General features: G+C 40.2%; 1 long non-coding RNA gene across 1 annotated transcript in view; it reads right to left on the reverse strand.

Moving 5' to 3' along the window:
* Positions 1-17335, reverse strand: part of LOC311584993 — an 88623-nt gene extending 71288 nt beyond the window's left edge. Inside the window, exon 1 of the long non-coding RNA XR_014775075.1 lies at positions 17288-17335. This is a non-coding gene — a long non-coding RNA (uncharacterized lncRNA). The remainder of the gene's footprint in view (positions 1-17287) is intronic.
* Between the last annotated feature and the right edge of the window lie 1865 nt (positions 17336-19200).

Here is a 19200-nt window from a genome sequence, read left to right on the forward strand (position 1 = left end):
AAACTATTGCATTGCTATAAAGATACTAGAAACATTGCCTTCCATCCTCAGTTGAAGTTATATGTTGAAGACTGAATTCTAGGGTGTAAGTTGCTCCAATATCATGAGATCTGATATATTTTATTTAGTTATGTATTAGTGTATACATAGGTATAAATGTGTATACATGTGTATGTACATATAAAGTGGATACACAAGTGTGTTCACATGTACATTCATGTGCTGGTGTATGCCTGGGAATGGAGGCTAAAGGACACCCTCGGGTGTCATCCTCAGAAATGTCATTTACCTTCTATGAGAGGGAGTCTCTCTTTGGAATGAAGCACATCACTCAAACTAGACTAACTGCCCATTGAGGCCCAAAAGTTCCCCTGTCTCTGCCTATCTAGGTCTGGGATTAGAAGAACACACCAATACATGCAGCATTCAGATTCCATGTATAATGAAAGAAAGATGATCAAAGACTTTTAATAATTGATGTATTTTCCTTTTACTGAAAATAGATTCTTTTCTCATACAGTATATCTTAATTATACTTTTCCCTCCCTCCACTCCTCCCATTTCCACCCCCTCACCTACCCTTTAGATCTCCTCATTTCTGTCTCTCACTGGAAAAGAATAGGCTTCCAATAGACAACAACCAAAGATGACAAGATAAAACATAGTAAGATGAAGCAAAAACTATCATAACAAAGTTGGACAGAGCAATGCACCAGGAGTAAAAGAGTTCAAAGAGCAGGCAGGAGAGCAGAGAACCACTGTTCTCAGGGGAGTTCCATAAGAATACTAAGCTAATATCTATAATGTGTATGCAGAGGACGCAGCAAAGGTCCTGGTGGCACTCAGAGGAAGGACAGCAGGTTACCAAGAAGAGACTTGATACCCTAAGAACATATACAGGGGGAGGTAATCCCCCTCAGAAGCAGTCATAGGGGAGGGGAATAAGGGGAAAATGGGAGGGAGGGAAGAATGGGAGGATACAAGGGATAGGATAACCATTGAGATGTAACAAGAACAAATTAATAAAATAATATATATCTTGGAAAAAAATAAAAGTGAGTTTTGTCTTTTCAAAAAAAAAAAAAGAAAAGAAAAAAAAGCTGTGCAGATTGGTATACTTCTGAGAAGAAGACACACAAAGGAAACAGTGTGTAAAGAAGGCAGAAATAGCATTTGACATGCTGGAGCTAAATAATACCAGGAAGTACAGGAGCTGGAAACAAGAAAGGAGACTTGCAGAACTGTAGCAAGGAACCAGGCCCTGCCAACTCCTGCCATTCAAACTCCAAGCCTCTAGAACTCCGGCAGAAAATTTTACTATATTAAATCCACTGTTTTCTGTGACCTGTTGTAACATCTCAGTGTAACAAACATAGGCCAGATTTACACAGTGTCCCACAGACTAAAAGGGCAAAACTTCCTATTGATTCTTCAGAAGGATCTTCAAAGTGTTAAGCTGTTAGACTGTTAAGCTCCTCTGTCATCCCTCACCCATGGCTGCTCTATGTTTACATCCGAAGGTCCTTACTATGCATATGAATCTTCAGTCTGCCCTAAGAAAAGGCACCACCATCTTCCCAGCTACTCAGACCATCTATCTGAGTGTCATCCTTCTTGCCATTTTTCTCCTTCATCCAACACATTTAATCAAAAGATAAGCCCTGAATTACTTTCATATCTCTTAAATCTGTCTGCTTCTGTGCACCCTCAATTTTACTTCCCTAAGTGAGACTATAGTCATCCCTGAAGCAGAGACTCACCTAATGCTTCATTCACCATCCATCCATCTATCCATCCATCCATCCATCCATCCATCCATCCAAGGAATACATAGCATGTCACCTCTACAAGATAAGCACTGTGCAAGGAACTATGAGAACAGAAAAGATTAACTTCTTTCCTAATCTACTTGATAACACAGGACAGGAAGATGTGTTAATGCAATCATAGCACAGAGCACTATAAAATTGTCTCAGGAACAAAACCACTGAAGAAGAGGTCCTATAAGATGAGTGAGGCCTTTTGAAGAAGCTCTTTTCCTTCTTTCAAATAGAACATCTGTGAAATTTTAAAGGATCATTTAAAGTTGATGGTTGAACCTGCATGAGTGCTCAGCACTCACGCCATTTCCAATGTTTCCAAAACTATGTTATATTTGTTCAAATGAGCATAATACTTCATCTGGTCTGTCATTCCAGCGATGGTCCTATGGTTAATTGTCTGTTTCTCTTCATACATCCCTAATAGCTTGAAGCCTCTAGAAGGCAGTGTATTCCTTCTTAACTACTATGTGGTAAATACCAAAATATTACTAAAGTGAACCCTTTTTCAGTAACCTTCTCTCTCTCTCTCTCTCTCTCTCTCTCTCTCTCTCTCTCTCTCTCTCTCTCTCTCTCTCTCTCTCTTTGGTTTTTCAAGACAGGGTTTCTCTGTGTACCCTTGGCTGTCCAGGACTCCTTTTGTAGACCAGGCTGGCCTCGAACTCACAGAGATCTGCCTGCCTCTGCCTCCCGAGTGCTTGGATTAAAGGTGTGTGTCACCACACTCAGCTAACTTTATTTCTTAATGGCATCAACAGCTCATGCGGGCAGGGCTGGAGGGTGTGGAAAGTGTTCGCATCACTGGTGATGATGTGTATTCCTACCAAGGATGTTTTTAAATCTTTAGCATTGGTAATTTCACTCAAAGATGAGCAAGAGAAAAGAGAACTTCACTGCTTGTATGTACTCCAGAATGTGCTTTTCTTATTTACTTGGCTGAATGATTCTTTAGTGTGAACTCTATATGGCTTCTAAGAGTGCCAATTATTTTCTGAACAACAGCAAGTCAGTGATCCAAATTAAACGTCTTTCCTCATCATCCTCTAATTAGAATTCTTCCTAGTAGGTAAAGTTTCTTAGCACAACATTAAATATTACTGTATAATTCAAGGTCATGTTTGCACTGAATAAATTACCTTAATTCAAGTGTCACATTAATTAGGGATATTGAGCATATGTACATGTGTTTATAGAGCTCAGAGAGCTCACAGAATCACTGAGCAGACTCTGGATATTAATATTAAAAATAATCTTCAAAGGAAGAAAATGTAGCTATTTGCCTTTCCTGAGATACAGAACCAACTCATCACTAAGAAACAAAATTTATTTTTATAACCAGAAATAGTTTTTCTGGAATTTGAAGAATGAAATAATTATTGAAAATAGTAAATTTTTTAAAAAGTCTCAGCCATTATAAAGTGTGAGAAGCCGCTTAGATAATATAAGATTATAGGTCAGCCTAGTGTGTTGGTGCATGCCTATAATGCAAACATTCAGAAAGCAGAGGGAAAAGAATTAAATAGATGAACTAAACAGAGAATTCTCAACAGAGGAATATCAAATGGCTGAGAAACACTTAAAGAAATGCTCAACCTCCTTAATCATCAGGGAAATGCAAATCAAAACAACTCTGAGATTCAGTCTTACACCCATCAGATGGGCTAAGATAAAAAATTCAAGCAACACCACATGCTGGCGAGGATGTGGGGAGAGAGGAACACTCCTTCATTGCTGGTGGGAATGCAAACTAGTATAACCACTTTGGAAATCTATCTGGTGCTATCTCAGAAAAATGGGAATAGGGCTTCCTCAAGGCCCAGCTATTCCACTCCTTGGAATATACCCAGAAGATGCTCCAGCACACAACAAGAAAATTTGCTCAGCCATGTTCATAGCAGCCTTCTTCATAATAGCCAGAACATGGAAACAGCCTAAGTGTCCCTCAATAGAAGAATGGATAAAGAAACTGTGGTACATATACACTATGGAATACTATTCAGCTATTAAAAATAAGAAATTCCCGAAATTTGTGGATAAATGGATTGAGCTAGAAATGATCACAATGAGTGAGTTAACCCAGAAGCAGAAAGACACAAATGGTATATACTCACTTATATCTGCATATTAGCCCATGGGGCATGTCCCACGAAAGCCTTCACTTACCAGGAAACTGGGACAGAGGGGAGGACATCCTATTGGGACTCTAGATGAGAGAAGCATGGGAGAATGGCAAAGTAGAAGGATCCAGAGGGTCCTAGAAACCTATAAGTAGAACATTATGATAGGCAGATTTGGGCCCAGGGGTCCCGCTCAAACTAAGGCACCAGCCAAGGACAATATAGGTGGTAAACTTTAAACCCCTACCCAGATCTAGCCAATGGTCAGAACATTCTCCACAGTAGAGTGGAGAGTGGGATATGACTTTCTCACATACTCTGGTGCCTCACCTTTGACCATGTCCCCTGGAGGGGGAGACCTGGTGGACCCAGAGGAAGGACAGCAGGTTACCAAGAAGAGACTTGATACCCTATGAGCATATACAGGGGGAGGTAATCCCCCTCAGGAACAGTCATAGGGGAGTGGGATAAGGGGAAAATGGGAGGGAGGGAAGAATGGGAGGATACAAGGGATGGGATAACCATTGAGATATAACAAGAATAAAATAATTTTAAAAAAGAATTAAATAGATGGAGCTAGAAAGAAATAAAAACACCCTAAGTGATGTAACACAGAGCCAAAAAGACAACTATTTACTATACATTAAGTCCTCAATAAGCAGGCTACAATCTCTATCACCACAAATGTACAAAGCAAGGGGCTGGGAGAGCAAGGGAAGTAAAATAGATGATTATGGATGGATGAGAGAGATTCAAATAATGGAATCAAGCAAAGAGGAAGAGGAAAGATGGGAGTAAAAGAGGGAATATGTAGTGATACAGCTAAAACTAAGGAATGTTTGATAGGGATGTATGGAAACCTAGTACAATAGAAGATTCCCCAAACATACGCATGTATGAAAGTAATTTAAGTGGAATGGCAAAATGGAACCAGCCCCAGATGCCTATTTCTTGCAGCCAAATGAAGACTCTAGTTCTGGTAGTGGGTTACATCTAATTGAGTGGTTGGCCTAAGGAGCTCCATGTCCCCCCAAACCACCCAGGATATTACCAAAGCTATTAGTTCATCTCCACAAACTTATAATAAGACCCTAATTCTGAATATACTACCAGCACAACACATTGAACATAGAGACGTTGAGCTGGTGACTACCTAGAGCATTAACCCCTGCTGACTAACGTTTAAGGTACCGGAAGGTACTCTGTATGCTACCATGTAAAATGGTAAACATTAGCATGACTGTAAATCTTTTTACCTCAATGGTGACCTATATACAAAATGGGTTATTGCAAAAGTCACACAAAGCTTGTGGCAATAGCCAAGCAGTATCTGATAGGATTTAAGGTACAGTCCATGAGATGGAACCCATCCTTGACACTGCTCATGTGTCCAAGAACCTGAGACTAAATAGACAAGGAACCTAGAGGAAAAGCAAATACTACTGTGCTGCTAAAGTAGTAACATAACAGAAAGATGTTTCCTACCAGCATTCAGCTATACTCATACATCAATGTCTTACACAGCATCTTGATCCATGTTTTGTTGCAGTGAAGAGACACCAGGACCATGGCATTCTTATAAAGGAAAACATTTCATTGGGGCTGGATGACGTCTTCAGAGGTTTTAGTCCATTAACATCATGGTGAGAAGTGTGGCAGCATGCGGGCAGACATAGTGCTTGAGGGGTAGGTAATAGTTCTACATCCCATGGGCAAGCAGCAGGAAGAGAGAAACATCTTGGGAATGGCTTGACCATTTGAAACTTCAAATCCCACCACTAATGACACACTTCTAATAAGGCCGCATGTATCCCAACAAGGGCTCACTTCCTAATCCATGTCAAGTAGTTCTATTCCCTAATGACTATGCATTCAAATCTATGAGCCCCTGGGACTCATTCTTACCCAAACAACTGCATTCCACTGCCTGGCCTCTGTAAGCTTATAGATGTATCACAATGCAAAAATACATTCAGTTCAACGTCAGAGACCCCTAGTCTAATCCAGTCTTGACACTGTTTAAAGGTCCAAAGTATAAAGTCTCTTCTGAAATTCACAGAGATTTCTTAACTTTAAACCCTTATAAAATCATAATCAAAAGTCAGATCACACACTTCCAGCACGCACTGGCACATTACTATTCCAAAAGGAAGTCATAGTGAGAAAATATTGAGCCAAAGCCAGACCAAAAACCAGCTTGGCAAACTCTAAAGTGGGCATTTCCATGACTGATATCAAACTGCTCTTCTTATCTCCATCATTTTTGTTGGTTGCAAGAAACCTCTCTCTTGGGCTATTTCCACTCCCTGTCAGCTCTCCTTGACAGGTATCCCATGGCTCTGGCATCTCCAATATCTTGTGGTCTCCAGTGAAATTCAGGCTTAACTTTCACAGTTTCACACAATGGCATCTCTGAACACCCCTGACACACAACTGTCCTCAGTGGCTTTCCCTAGCCACAGAGGGAGATTCTGCAACCTTGTTCTTATATCCTTGTCTGAAGCCACAACTGCGTGCATGAACTGCCAAGCTCTTTTGCTTGCTGGTGCTGCACACACCACTCTCCCTCAAATGAATTTTCACCAGCTGTTTGTTTGTTTGTTTGTTTTACTGCCTAAGCTTGGCTGTTCTAGAATTTCCTCTGTAGAGCAGGCTAACCTTGAATTCAGAAATCTGCCTGCCTTTGTATGAGCATAAGGTTATTTTGTAGTTCAAATTCTCATTTCTGTACATCCCCTCCATATCTTATTGCAATCCTTGTTCTGCGAATCTCCTATCTCAATGTTGTGAACACACTGCTTCCCAGTTGGTTGTCCCCTGATATGCTATTAAAGCATCTTACAGCCAATAGCTGAGCAGCAGACAGACTGGGGATAGGCTTCCTACAAGCCAGGGAAGGAATAGTTCGAGGAGGAAGCAAGGATTCAGCCAGGAACAGAGGTCCGAGAGACATCAAGAGAGAGGTGCCAGAGCAGTAAAGCTATAAAGTGCAAGTATCTCTGGTACATGTGCTGGAGGAAAACCAAATTGGCTGAGATGGTTAAGAAGAGAGTAATAGATGCTCATTTATTGTGATGTGAAGCTTATTATTAAACAAACATAGAAACGTCTTAGTTATTTGTGTGATAGCCAGGTTAAGAGAGAAACTGAGACACAAACACAGTTTTATAAAAAAAAATAATAACTTTAACATTTTAGTGCCCCAACCAAGGACCATGCATGGACTGCACCTAAGGATCCCAATACAGATGTAGCCAACAAGCATCTCAGACTTCATGTGGATCCTGTAATAATGGGAGCAGGGGAGGTCTCTGACATGGATTCTGTTGCCAACTTTTTGATCACTTCCTCCTGGCAGGACTCCCTTACCAGGCCACAAGGGAAAGAGACATGTTCAGTCCTGATATAACTTGATGAGCCCAAGTAGATAGGAAGGGGGCTCCCCTTTTCTGAGGAATAGGAGAGGGAGAATGGGGGAGACAAGGTAGGGTGGGACTGCAGGGAGAGGAAGGGTTGGGCTATGACCAGGATGTAAATTGAATAAACAATTTTTAAAAAAAAATAATTGGTACCTAATATGGGACGCTACCTGTGGGCTTAGATTTTTCTTTCAACATACTTAATTTAGAGTTCCTTAATGCCTCTACCTCCCTTCCAGCCCACTGGCCCTAGGTAGGACAGAAAGAAGGTTAGTAGGGAAACAGGATGTAGGCCTTTTTAGATTTAGTTCCTCAGGGTGATTCCAGCAGTCCACATAAACAGCAAACAACACCAGGAACAGCAAACAGTAGCAACAACAGCAGAATGAATCAACAGCAGCCTTCTCGAAGTGTTTTCTGGAGTCTTTCTCTCTAGGAACATCTCGAAGGGACCTCCTATTTATACTATTGCTGAGTCCACAAAAGAATGCTTTCCAGACGGCAAAGACCACCCCCCCATACACAAAGCAGTTCTCAGATGACAAGATCACATACCCTCTCATGAGACTATTAAAGGGAGTTTCACATCCCTCACTTTGGATTAAAAAATAAAACCATATATATATATATATATATATATATCATAACCAAAACTTCCACTACACCTGCTACTGATGCTAGGATGCTAAAATTAAAGACCCTAAGCTTTAATTCATAGTCACAATTTGGAATCTTAACTGGATAGGGTCTTACCCTGAGATCACCACCCCCTTTTTTCCATTTAGCATCAGATTTTCTTTAATCCACTTATCTCCTTGAGCACAGGACTTAGCTCCATTTTCTCCTTTTTTCTTCAAACTGTATATTTTGTATTTTTTTTCTTGGTCAACTTGCTTATTTTAATTCACATATGCATAAGACCAGCCTCTAATAACCACATAGCATATGCTGCCCTGAAATCTCCTCTGACAATGCTATCAATCTAAAACTCCTCAATTTAACATCAGGCAGATTTTTTTTTTGTACGAAGGCCACATTCTGTGCCAAAATATCATTTGAACCAGTCACGAGGCCACTTACTAATATTCTTTCCCTCTGAAACTTCTTGAGCCAGGCCCAATGTTCCAATTGCCATTAGCACTGTCTTCCATGGTATGACCCATTCAGCCCATCTTAAAGTGTTCAACTGCTTTCCTAACCCAAAATTCCAAAGTAACATTCAGCCCCCTGTCCCAGCAATACCCCGTTCCCTGGTACCAACTTCTGTCTTAGTCAGTGTTCTATTCCTGTGAAAACAACCACAACCATGGCACCTCTTTAAAGGAAAACATGTCATTGAGGCTGGATGACAGTTTTTGAAGCGAAGTTCATTATCATCAAGGCAGGAAACAAGGCCACACCTACTCCGACAAGGTCACTCATCCTAATCACTGTCAAGTAGTGCTACTCCCTAATGCCTATGCCTTCAAGTCTGTGAACCTATGGAGACCATTCTCATTCAAAGTCCCACAGGAAGCCATGGTCAGAGAAGCTTCCTTATATAGCATATGAGAATAAATGCAAAGGCCCGCAGCGGAACAATATGCAGAGAACGAAGGGCCTTAGAGCACTCAGTCCTAAATGGAATGTCTCTGTCAATTCCCCCTAGGCTAAGGGAATCCTGCAGAAAAGGAGAAAGAAAGATAGGAGGAGCCAGAAGAGATAGAGATCACCAAGAAACAAGGTCCTCTAAATACAACAGGACCAAAACACATATGAACTCACAAAGACTGTAGCAGTATGCACAGGACCTGTCCATGTCTGGGCCTGATAGGATTCCCAGTGCTGAGAGTGGAAATGGACACAATCTCTCATCCCTAACCAACACAGATGCTATCTCTAAATAATAACCACTGGAAAATGAAAAGTTAGTGTTCTCCAACAGAGTCTCCTGAGTATACATTCCACACTTAAGAGCAGGTCCCATGCTCAGCAATGGATGGCCAACACCACACAAACTCTTTGCTATTTTTGGAGGGTTTTTTTAAAATTATAATGTTTTGTCTGGGCATATCTTTCATTTGTCGTTGTTCTGGTTTTTTGGTTGGTTGGTTGTTGGTTTGTTGGTTGGATTTTCTTACCCTACAGGTCATTTGCTTATAAATTAAGTCTATCAATTTTGTGGTTTTTATGAAATTTCCATGTTCGGTAACATGTATCTCTGCATCTATGTGTGTTTCTTGTGCTTTTTGTTTGCCATTTTGTTTTTCTACTTGTCTGTTTGTTTTGTCCTGCTCAGATTATTTATTTTTATTTTATTGTATTCAATATGTTTAATTTTGTTTTTTAGATACCTGTTTTCTAATGAGAGAGACAAGAAGGGATATGAATTGATTATGTAGAGAAGTATGGAGGAATTGGAAGCAGTTGGCGTAGAGAAGCCATAATCAGAATATGTGGTATGAAATAAATCTAGTTTTAACTAAAAACACAACAACAACAACAAAAACTACTGAAAGTTAAAGGCCAGGCTAGTCTACATATGAGTGTGGGGCAACCTGGGTTATACATCAAACCCCAGCTCAAATATCTTAACTTAAATAATAAAATATTATGATCCCTTAAATAATTATTTGTTTTAATCCAACATGCAATGTGTAAAACTCATTGGTTATGTTTTGTTTTGTTTTATTTTTCTTGTTTCCCATTAGTTTGTAATTATATGAAATTCTTGACTCCTTTAGGCCATAAAACCTGTGAAAGCCCATTTGTTTAAGAATATTCATAAATTTGTAATTTTAGGACTCAGTCTCCAGAGAAGGCAATGTTAGGACAATAACATTGTCCTTTTTCTTCTACACAGGTGGAGGCATGTGAATCTCTCTGCTGTCACTTCATGCATGTGCCTATAAAGTAGGTGTCTCCAAAAAAAAAAAAAATAAGTTTCTATATGTCCAGGAAGTAGAGCAGGCCAGACTTCTTCCTGAGCACATGAGCTCTCTACTTGTGGTCAGCTGACTCCTGATAGGCACGGGCTTCTTGTGTGCCATCTTGATCCTGTGGGTAGTGATGGCAACCATGTTTGAGAAAGACTATAATTTACCTCTGATGTCAATTCCAGGGGAAGTGTAAGTGCCCTATATTTCAACAACTGCCCAGACCATCCACAGCTGGATGATTATAATTGTGTGAATGTATCCTTACAATTTTTAAAAAATAGTCTCATCAAGTTGCCAAGTACAGAAGAAGATGCAAGAGATCATTAGCACACTGACTCCTTGCAAAGACTCCATAAAAGCAACAGTGAGTCCTAAAGTCAGAATCACCTCATGAAACTCGGAAACAAAGAAGGGTGTCTAGTTTCCAACTATTTAAGGAATCTGGGAACCAGGAGCTCATGGAAAATATCACTCTCTTGTAAAAGTAAAAATAAATAAAAGTCAGACAGAATTGTTTTGTTAGACTTAAGAGTGGATTTGACTGGATCAGTCTCATCTCTAATATTCCAGGTGGATAATGTGGAGGTGTCTTTCCTCCAGTGCAGAGGAAGTCTCCTCACAAAGTACGCCTCTCCCAAGCACTTCCTAGACAGCCTGGCTTTCCCCTTCAGAGAGGCTTTCCACTCCAGCAAATTCAACCTCAAACACAAAAGACTCCCTGTGCAAGGAGGACCCATGATTTGATCAGATTTTTCATATGCCTGGAGAAAGTCTAGAAAGGATGGTTTTAATGAGCTGCTGCTTTTAGCTCCCTGAGTCTTTTTTAATCCTCTCTCAAATATGTCCCTTAGGCTTCAGCTGAGCTGCAGTGAGCCTCTCCTGTCAGGAAACTCACTCAAGACAGAGGATTATATTCTAAGGCAATTTAAAGAAGCTTTCAAATACAATTAAACAGGAAAAGGGCTTTTCAAGTATTTTAGGATATTTAAATGGATTGTAATTTTAGTTACAATTTATGTTTTATGCATACTGGGGACAGGAAGCAGACAGTGTCAATACAATGGAGATTTGTCCATGAACTTCACCTAGTGATACCAGTGTGCACCAGCACATAGCCTTTTGTTTCTTCTTTGTGGTTTAGTGAAACAGCAGAGCCCACACCCACAGAGTGTCTGATGGAGTGGCAGTGAGTCCCTTGGTGGGAAATGTCACAGCAAGATCCACTTTGATTTTTCAGAAGTATCAACCTGTCCATTCTAAATTACAAATCCACAGACACACAGCCTGCTCTGCAGAACACTCATAGCAAAACATCCTTCCTGTCTATCTAGTGGGATTTAAATAACAGAAGGAATCATAACAATACACTGATGATTTAAAGTCAACATTTCCACTTGAAAGTTCTGGGGAGATTAAACACAAAATGAAAAATTCAGCACTATAATGAGCAAACAGCACAGAAAAAAATCCATCTCCTCAAAAGTATGAAACATGAATAAATGAAGCATACACAATGCAATGCCTTTATGATATTCATAAAATGGAGGTAAATTAATTAAAAATCTTCTTTATAGCATTGATTTTGAGACAGCATTGCTAAAATTTTGATAAAAATTCTAAATTAGGGCTTGTATGTTGCTCAAATATGTAGCAATGATGACAATCTGTTTTTTAATATAGTTTTTATACTGCATTTGTCTTGAATATACATGTTGTAAGAAAATTTGAGCAAGCATTTTAATATAATCTAGAAAGAGATGTCAACATAATTGTGACATATTTCTATGCTCTAAGGCAAAATATTGTGTTTTTAAATTTTTCCAATAAAATAAAAATGGTGAAGATAGATATATAAAGTCAAATTTGGGGTAATTATAAAAGCTCAGAAATTCTTAGGATCCAATAACATTATAATTAAGTTATGAAACATTCATATGTGAATCACAGGATGAAAATACATCCCCTCAACTGTTTGAGGCTACATAACTGAGTCCATTGATAAACTTACAACTGGTAGATTGATCAAAAGAAAAGGAAATGCATTCATTGTTTATACAGAGGCGTATGGGAAAAAAGCAAATTAATTCATGGAGAAAGATTAGAAATTTATGCAGCATCTTCACAGAAAGAAAGGGAAGTATAAATAATTTTTACAGAAGACATGTGAAGTCTTGTACAATATAGGAAAAACATGATAGCTTTGACATGATGTCTCTATATACTGAATTAACTTTCAATCACCTCTCATTCAAAGATTTTTTAATATTTGTTCATTTTATATGTATGTGTTTACTTCTTGAACATATGTAAGTACACTGTAAGCATGCCTGCCTGGTGTTCATGAAGGTCAGGAGGGTGTGTGAGATTTCCACAAGGTGCCTCTAACCCTCCCTGTGGTGCTGGGAACCAAGCCCAGGTCCTCTTCAAAAGCAACAAGTACTCTTAGATGCTGAGTCCAGCCTCCCATTCTCCTCTGTTCTAAGAAGTATTCATCTTCACTTATGATAAACCTCCAGCAAACTGATGAAGACATAACCTTCAGTTTGAAGGGTTTGTATGCAGTAAGCACCCCCAAACACTCTAGTCCAGGCTTGGAATTTAACTAGAGAAGAAAATGAAGTCACAGATTCAAAGTTATCAAATATTTATTAAGGATTATGCTGGCTAATTAAACGTCAACTTGACACAGGCTAGAATAATCTGAAAGGAGGGAACATAAATTGGGAGAATACCTCCAAAGCCTTAGGGTATTTTCTTCATAAGTGATTGATGTGGGAGGGTTCCACCCACCGTGAGTGGTGCCATCTCTGTGCTAGTGGTCTTGAGTTCCAAGAAAAAGCAGGCAGACAGAGGAAGAGGGCTCAGGCAGTCCTGATGAGACCTGATAGGCTGGGGTCAATTAGTAGGGGAGGAGAGCTCCCAGTTTCTGAGAACCAGGGGAGAAAGAGGGGGGAAAAGGGAGGGATGGAGGGTGGGACCAGGAGGAGACAAAGGAAGGAGCTAGAACTGGAATGTAAAGCCACTAAATTTAAAAAATAAATTTAAATTTTAGAAGGCAAGCTGACAATCAAGTTTAGTTGATTAGGTGATAAGATCTAGTTAGGTCAAGATAAAGGAGTTAAGTTAATAGAGATGAGATAGGATAAATACTGAATTTCATTCAGAAATTTGGACCCAACAAGACAGGAAAGATGTTTACTTCAAGTTTGACAAAAACAAATAGCTAAACCACTATGAATTTAACATTTATAGAGCTCACGATTGTCCCATGGTTCTCCCTGCTGCTTGTAGTTTGTTTTATGTATGTGTAATAAAAATAAATGTATATGGAAAATAAAAATAAAAATGTACACACACACACACACACACACACACACACACACACACACACACGCAGGCTGAGCAAGCCATGGGAAACAAGGCAGTAAGCAGCATCCTCCCCTGGCCTCTGCATCAGCTCCTGCCTCCAGGTTTCTGTGTTTGAATTCCTGTTCTCTCTTCCTTTGATAATGAGCAGCAATATGGAAGTGTAAGCCTAATAAACATTCTCCTCCCCAACTTGAATTTTTGTCATGGTGTTTGAGACCAGTAATAAAAACCCTATGCCAAATTGGTATCAGGATAGTGGAGTATTGCTGTGACAAACCTGACTATGCTGCTTTTAAGAGGGTTGTGAAAGAACTTTGAAACTTTGAACTGGAAAGGCCAATGCGTGGTGAGAGCTCAGTGAGCTGTTATGTGGAGCTTGGAAAATAAGAGCATTGAGAACAAGGCATATGACAGAGGCCTGGCTTGAGAAGATTCAGAGGGAAGCAAAGACTCTACTGGGCCATCTGTATGAAGTGTTAGGTCCTGCTGCAGGGCCTGGCTGTCATGGTCTGCACTCAACCTAGGGACTGGGCTTCCCCTGTCCCAGAGAATCACTACATAAACAGACATTTTGGTTCCTGCGTACTCTTCCCTTCCCTCCCTCCCTACCCCTTTTCCTTCCCTTCCCACCCACCCTAACCCCAAGCACATGCTTCCCCTTCGCTTCCCCCTCCCTTGCCATTTCTAAAAAACCTGCATTTATATATTATAGCTTTGTCACCAATTGGCTCATTCTGTTTATTTAATCAATCATGAAGAATCTGTGACGTCTGGTCAGCTGGAGCTGAAGAATTGGCTATGATTAACAAGAGACCAGAACCACTAAATTAAACCTTTGTTTTTCTGAAACAATTGATGATGTACAGCCAGGGTTGAAGAATCGGCTGTGACTAAGAAGAGCAGTATCATTGAGTGAGATCTTCTGGGAACTGTTCCCACCAAGTCAGCACATGCGAGCTGTGCTTAGAGGCTTCCAAGGTTACACCTTGTGCTACAGCCAAACGTGGTTGTGTATAATAGTTTCTCAGTTGGTGCTGGTTTTATTTTTATTTTTATTTTTTGCTTTTTTTTTATTAATTTGTTCTTGTTACATCTCAATGGTTATCCAATCCCTTGTATCCTCCCATTCTTCCCTCCCTCCCATTTTCCCCTTATTCCCCTCCCCTATGACTGCTCCTGAGGGGGATTACCTTACCCTGTATATGCTCATAGGGTATCAAGTCTCTTCTTGGTAACCTGCTGTCCTTCCTCTGAGTGCCACCAGGTCTCCCCCTCCAGGGGACATGGTCAAATGTGAGGCACCAGAGTACATGAGAAAGTCATATCCCACTCTCCACTCAACTGTGGAGAATGTTCTGACCATTGGCTAGATACTACTCAGCTATTAAAAACAAGGAATTCCTGAAATTTGTGGATAAATGGATTGAGCTAGAAATGATCATAATCAGTGAGTTAACCCAGAAGCAGAAAGACTCAAATGGTATATACTCACTTATATCTGCATATTAGCCCAAGGGGCTGTCCCACGAAAGCCTCCACTTACCAGGAAACTGGGACAGAGGGGAGGACATCCTATTGGGACTCTAGATGAGAGAAGCATGGGAGAATGGCAAAGTAGAAGGATCCAGAGGGTCCTAGAAACCTACAAGTAGAACATTATGATAGGTAGATTTGTGCCCAGGCACCAGCCAAGGACAATACAGGCAGTAAACTTTAAACCCCTACCCAGATCTAGCCATTGGTGCTGGTTTTAAAGGCATGGAGGAGTCATGGAGAGCATCTTGAGGCTTGACACTGTGAGAGACAAGGAGAGGCCATTAGGAGAAGGAATAGCAGTTGAGTTCCCAAGGTTGAAAGGGTCATAGAGAAGAGCTGAGGCTTCTCATCCTGAAAGGAGCCCAGGGGAGGTTATTGGGGAAGGTGCAGCTCAGTTGCAGAAAAAGAACCCAGCATTTTGGAGACGGCAGTATCATATGAGGACAACCAAGAACAGCAGCAGCTGTGGAATGGAGCCAGCTGGAGATTGGAAGACAAGCTGTGTGTGCTGTAGAGGGTGGCGCTTGAGAAGTGACCCAAGTCCCGTAGAGGAGCCCAGAAGATCATGAGCGAATCCCAGATATTGAACATTGACTTATTTATACTGTTAGAATGTTGTTTTGCTTTGTTCACATTGTGGCTGTACCCTCGTTCTTCACTCTTGATGTAAAAAAGTATTTAACATTATTTTGTTTCATTTTGTTTGTTTTGTTTAAGTAGGAGCACACAGTTGAGGAGCTTTGAATTTTTTTAAGAGATTTGGGATTTTAAAAAAACTACATTTTTACAGAGATTAAGCCTTTTAAAGTAAATTTGTAAAGATTTTTTAACTTTTAAGTTTGCAGTGTATTTCATATTTGTGATATTTATTTATCTGGTTTCTTGGGGACAAACCAATGAAAGGAAAAGCTATAACTTAAAAAAGTATTATATGTCAGGTTGAAAAGGGTCAATTGTATTGACTACTTCTATGTCAACTTGACAAGCTAGTGTCATCTGAAAGAGAAAATCCCAATTGAGAAAATTCACTTGTAAGATCAAGTATAGGGAGGCCTGTAGAGCATTTTCTTAGTTATTGATGTGGGAGAGCTCAGCCCCATTGTGATGGTGCTATCCCTGGCCTGGTGATCCTGAGTTCTATAAAGAAAGCAGGTCTAGAACCCCATGATGAGAAAACCAGTAAACATCACCGCTCCACAGTCTCTGCATCAGTTCCTGCCCTGTTTGAGTTCCTGTCTTGGCTTCCTTCAGTGATGGACTACAATATGGAAGTGTAAGCCAAATAAATCCTTTCCTCCCCAACTTGCTTTTTGATCTTGGTCTTTCACTGCAGCCACAGAAACCCTAACTAAGACAAAAACTTACTTTCCTATAATTGTACTTTCTTGTTTAATGTTCTAGTTCAAACATATTGGGAGTATGTGCACACATGTACGTGTGTGTGTGTGTGTGTGTGTGTGTGTGTGTGTGTGTGTGTGTGTATGAAAGAGAGAGAAAAGGAGATAGAGATAGAAATATACTCATATGTTTAATTCCAGAGATGCACATAACCAAGTAAGGAATTTTTATCTTATTCGGCAATAATAATAGTAAATACTGCCATCAAACATGTATTGATTGCCTAGGAGCTAATACTGTTCAAAGAACTTTCATTTTAACACTTCTGTTTTATTCCCACATTTTTATTGTACCATTGTTATTCTACTCTATAGATGAGGAAGCTAAAGGGAAAACATTCATTAACCCTACTCTTATATCTATTATTAAACCCATCAATTCATCTTCTCTTCATCTAGAAACCTCACTGAAAAGAATATAAAGAAACAAAAATCTATAAACTCCTAAAGCAAAAAACAAAGTAGGAGTGGAGAGCTGATGGGAGATGGACAGCCCTTTTACCTCAAAACGGAATGCAGGCATAGGGATGTGAAACAAGCACAACCAGAGGGAATGGAGTCACCAAGTATGGGTGAGAGCCTTAGGACGTTGACATCTGGATCCCAAGGCCCCTTTCTGCTCCTCTTGGATGGTAAACAGTGATGGAGAAAAGGCTGGGCATACTGCATGCTCATCGGGAATGGCAATAGTGAGTCTCTCGACATACTCACTTAAGGATGAGAAGGCAGAGCGGCATCCAGTCTCTCTCCTGATCCCAGGGCATTTGCAGCTAGACTACAGCATCTTCTAGGCATGGCACATGACAGACAGAGCAGCCTAAAGAAAAATAAAGAAAACAAAATTGGGAGCCTCTACTGAAAAGGTTGGTTTGCTGTACACCTACTATAGCTATAAAGCTCTACTCTGCACACTTCTAAGACAAGTATCTCACTCATGAATCATTTCCCAAACCACAGCTGAATTAATTTTTTCTTTTTCTTTTTTTTATTAAATGTAAGTTTAGTATAGACTTCCAGTAGATTTTCTTTCAGAGAACATAAGCTTCATAAACATTTTCTGAGATGGTATTATGGACAATGGTGAAAGTGTTTGTAATAAACTGGTGATGATCTTTTTATTAATTTATTTATTTACTCACTTTACATCCTGGCCATAGGCCTCTCTCTCCTCTCCTCCAAGTCCCACACTCCCTCCCTTATTCCTCGGAAAAGGGGAGCCCCTTATCTTCCCACCTCAGCTCAATAAGTCAAATCAGGACTAAATCCACCCTCATCCCTGTTGGCCTATTCAGGCAGTCCTGTCAGGAGGTAGTGATGAAAAAGCAGGCAACATAGTCCTTGTCAGAGGCAGCCTCTGCTCCCCTTACTAGAAGACCCACATTAGCTTGAGCTCCCCTTCAGCTACATCTATGTAAATGACCTAGGTCCAGTCCATGCATGGTCCTTGGTTGGTGCTTCAGGCCCCATAGGCCCCTTTGGGCAACTGGTTAGTTGACTCCGTTGGACTCCTTGTGGAGCTCTTATCACCTCTAGGTCCTTTTATACATCCTTCCCCCGACTTTTCCACATTACTGCCTATGCATCACCCAGTGTTTGGCTGTGAGTCTCAGCATGTGTTTCAAACCAACTGCTGAGGGCAACTTTGATAGGCTCCTGTCTGCAAACATAGCAGAATATCATTAATAGTGTCAGGGTGGGTCATAGGTTGGGCCTTTCTCTCAATCTCTGCTCTATCTGTTCTATCTTTATCCCTGCATGTCTTGTAAGCAAGGTAAGTTTTAGATCAAAGATTGTGTAGGTGGGTTGGTGTTCCCCTCCCTGCACTAGGACTCTTACCTAGCAAAGGGTGTCCTCTTCCATCTCCATGGCCCCACTAGTAGGAGTCCCCCTCATATCCTCTCAGAGGCTTAGTCTGACTTAGGTCTCCTGCTTGTCACAGAGATGCCCCTACCCACAATTTTTATTTTTCTTGCATGCCTTCTGTCCTACTGCCACCATTTTTCCCAGGTCTGATCTCCACCCTCATTCCCTCTGTGCTCCCTCTCCTACCTTGTTCCCTCTCTCCAACCACTACTTCCTTCTATTCTATTTCCCATTCCAAGTGAGATTTAAGCATCTCCCCTTGGGTATTCCTTGTTACTTATCTCTTTTGGGTCTGTTCATTGTAGTATGTTTATCCTGTACTATATGGCTAAAATCCACTTAAAACTGAGTAAGAATAAAATTGATTACTTATTTAGGATGGCAACATGAATCAATAACATTTATAATTTCTCAAAGCAGGTAAATACAAAAAGCCTCACAAAAATCTATAGGCAATCACATGTCTGTGTGAACATCAGTATCAACTAACTGCCCAATTCAATTATATTTTACTACCTTCTAAAAATATTTTAGAATAAAAATAAGATAAAAATTATTTTTGGGATTATATTTACATCATCTCTCCCTTCCTCCAAACCTTCCCATATACTCCACTCTCTTACTTCCTTTCCATTTCAAATATACTGAAGTTATAGTAAGGGAAGATAATGCAGGAAGAGAAGTAAAATAAAGGCACAATGCTCATGAAGCAAGTAAAATATATTGCAAAAATTAACACAGAGAAAAGCTAGTTCTTGTGA

Source organism: Acomys minous, assembly GCF_964271855.1.
Source record: "Acomys minous genome assembly, chromosome: 2".
Lineage (NCBI taxonomy): Eukaryota > Metazoa > Chordata > Mammalia > Rodentia > Muridae > Acomys > Acomys minous.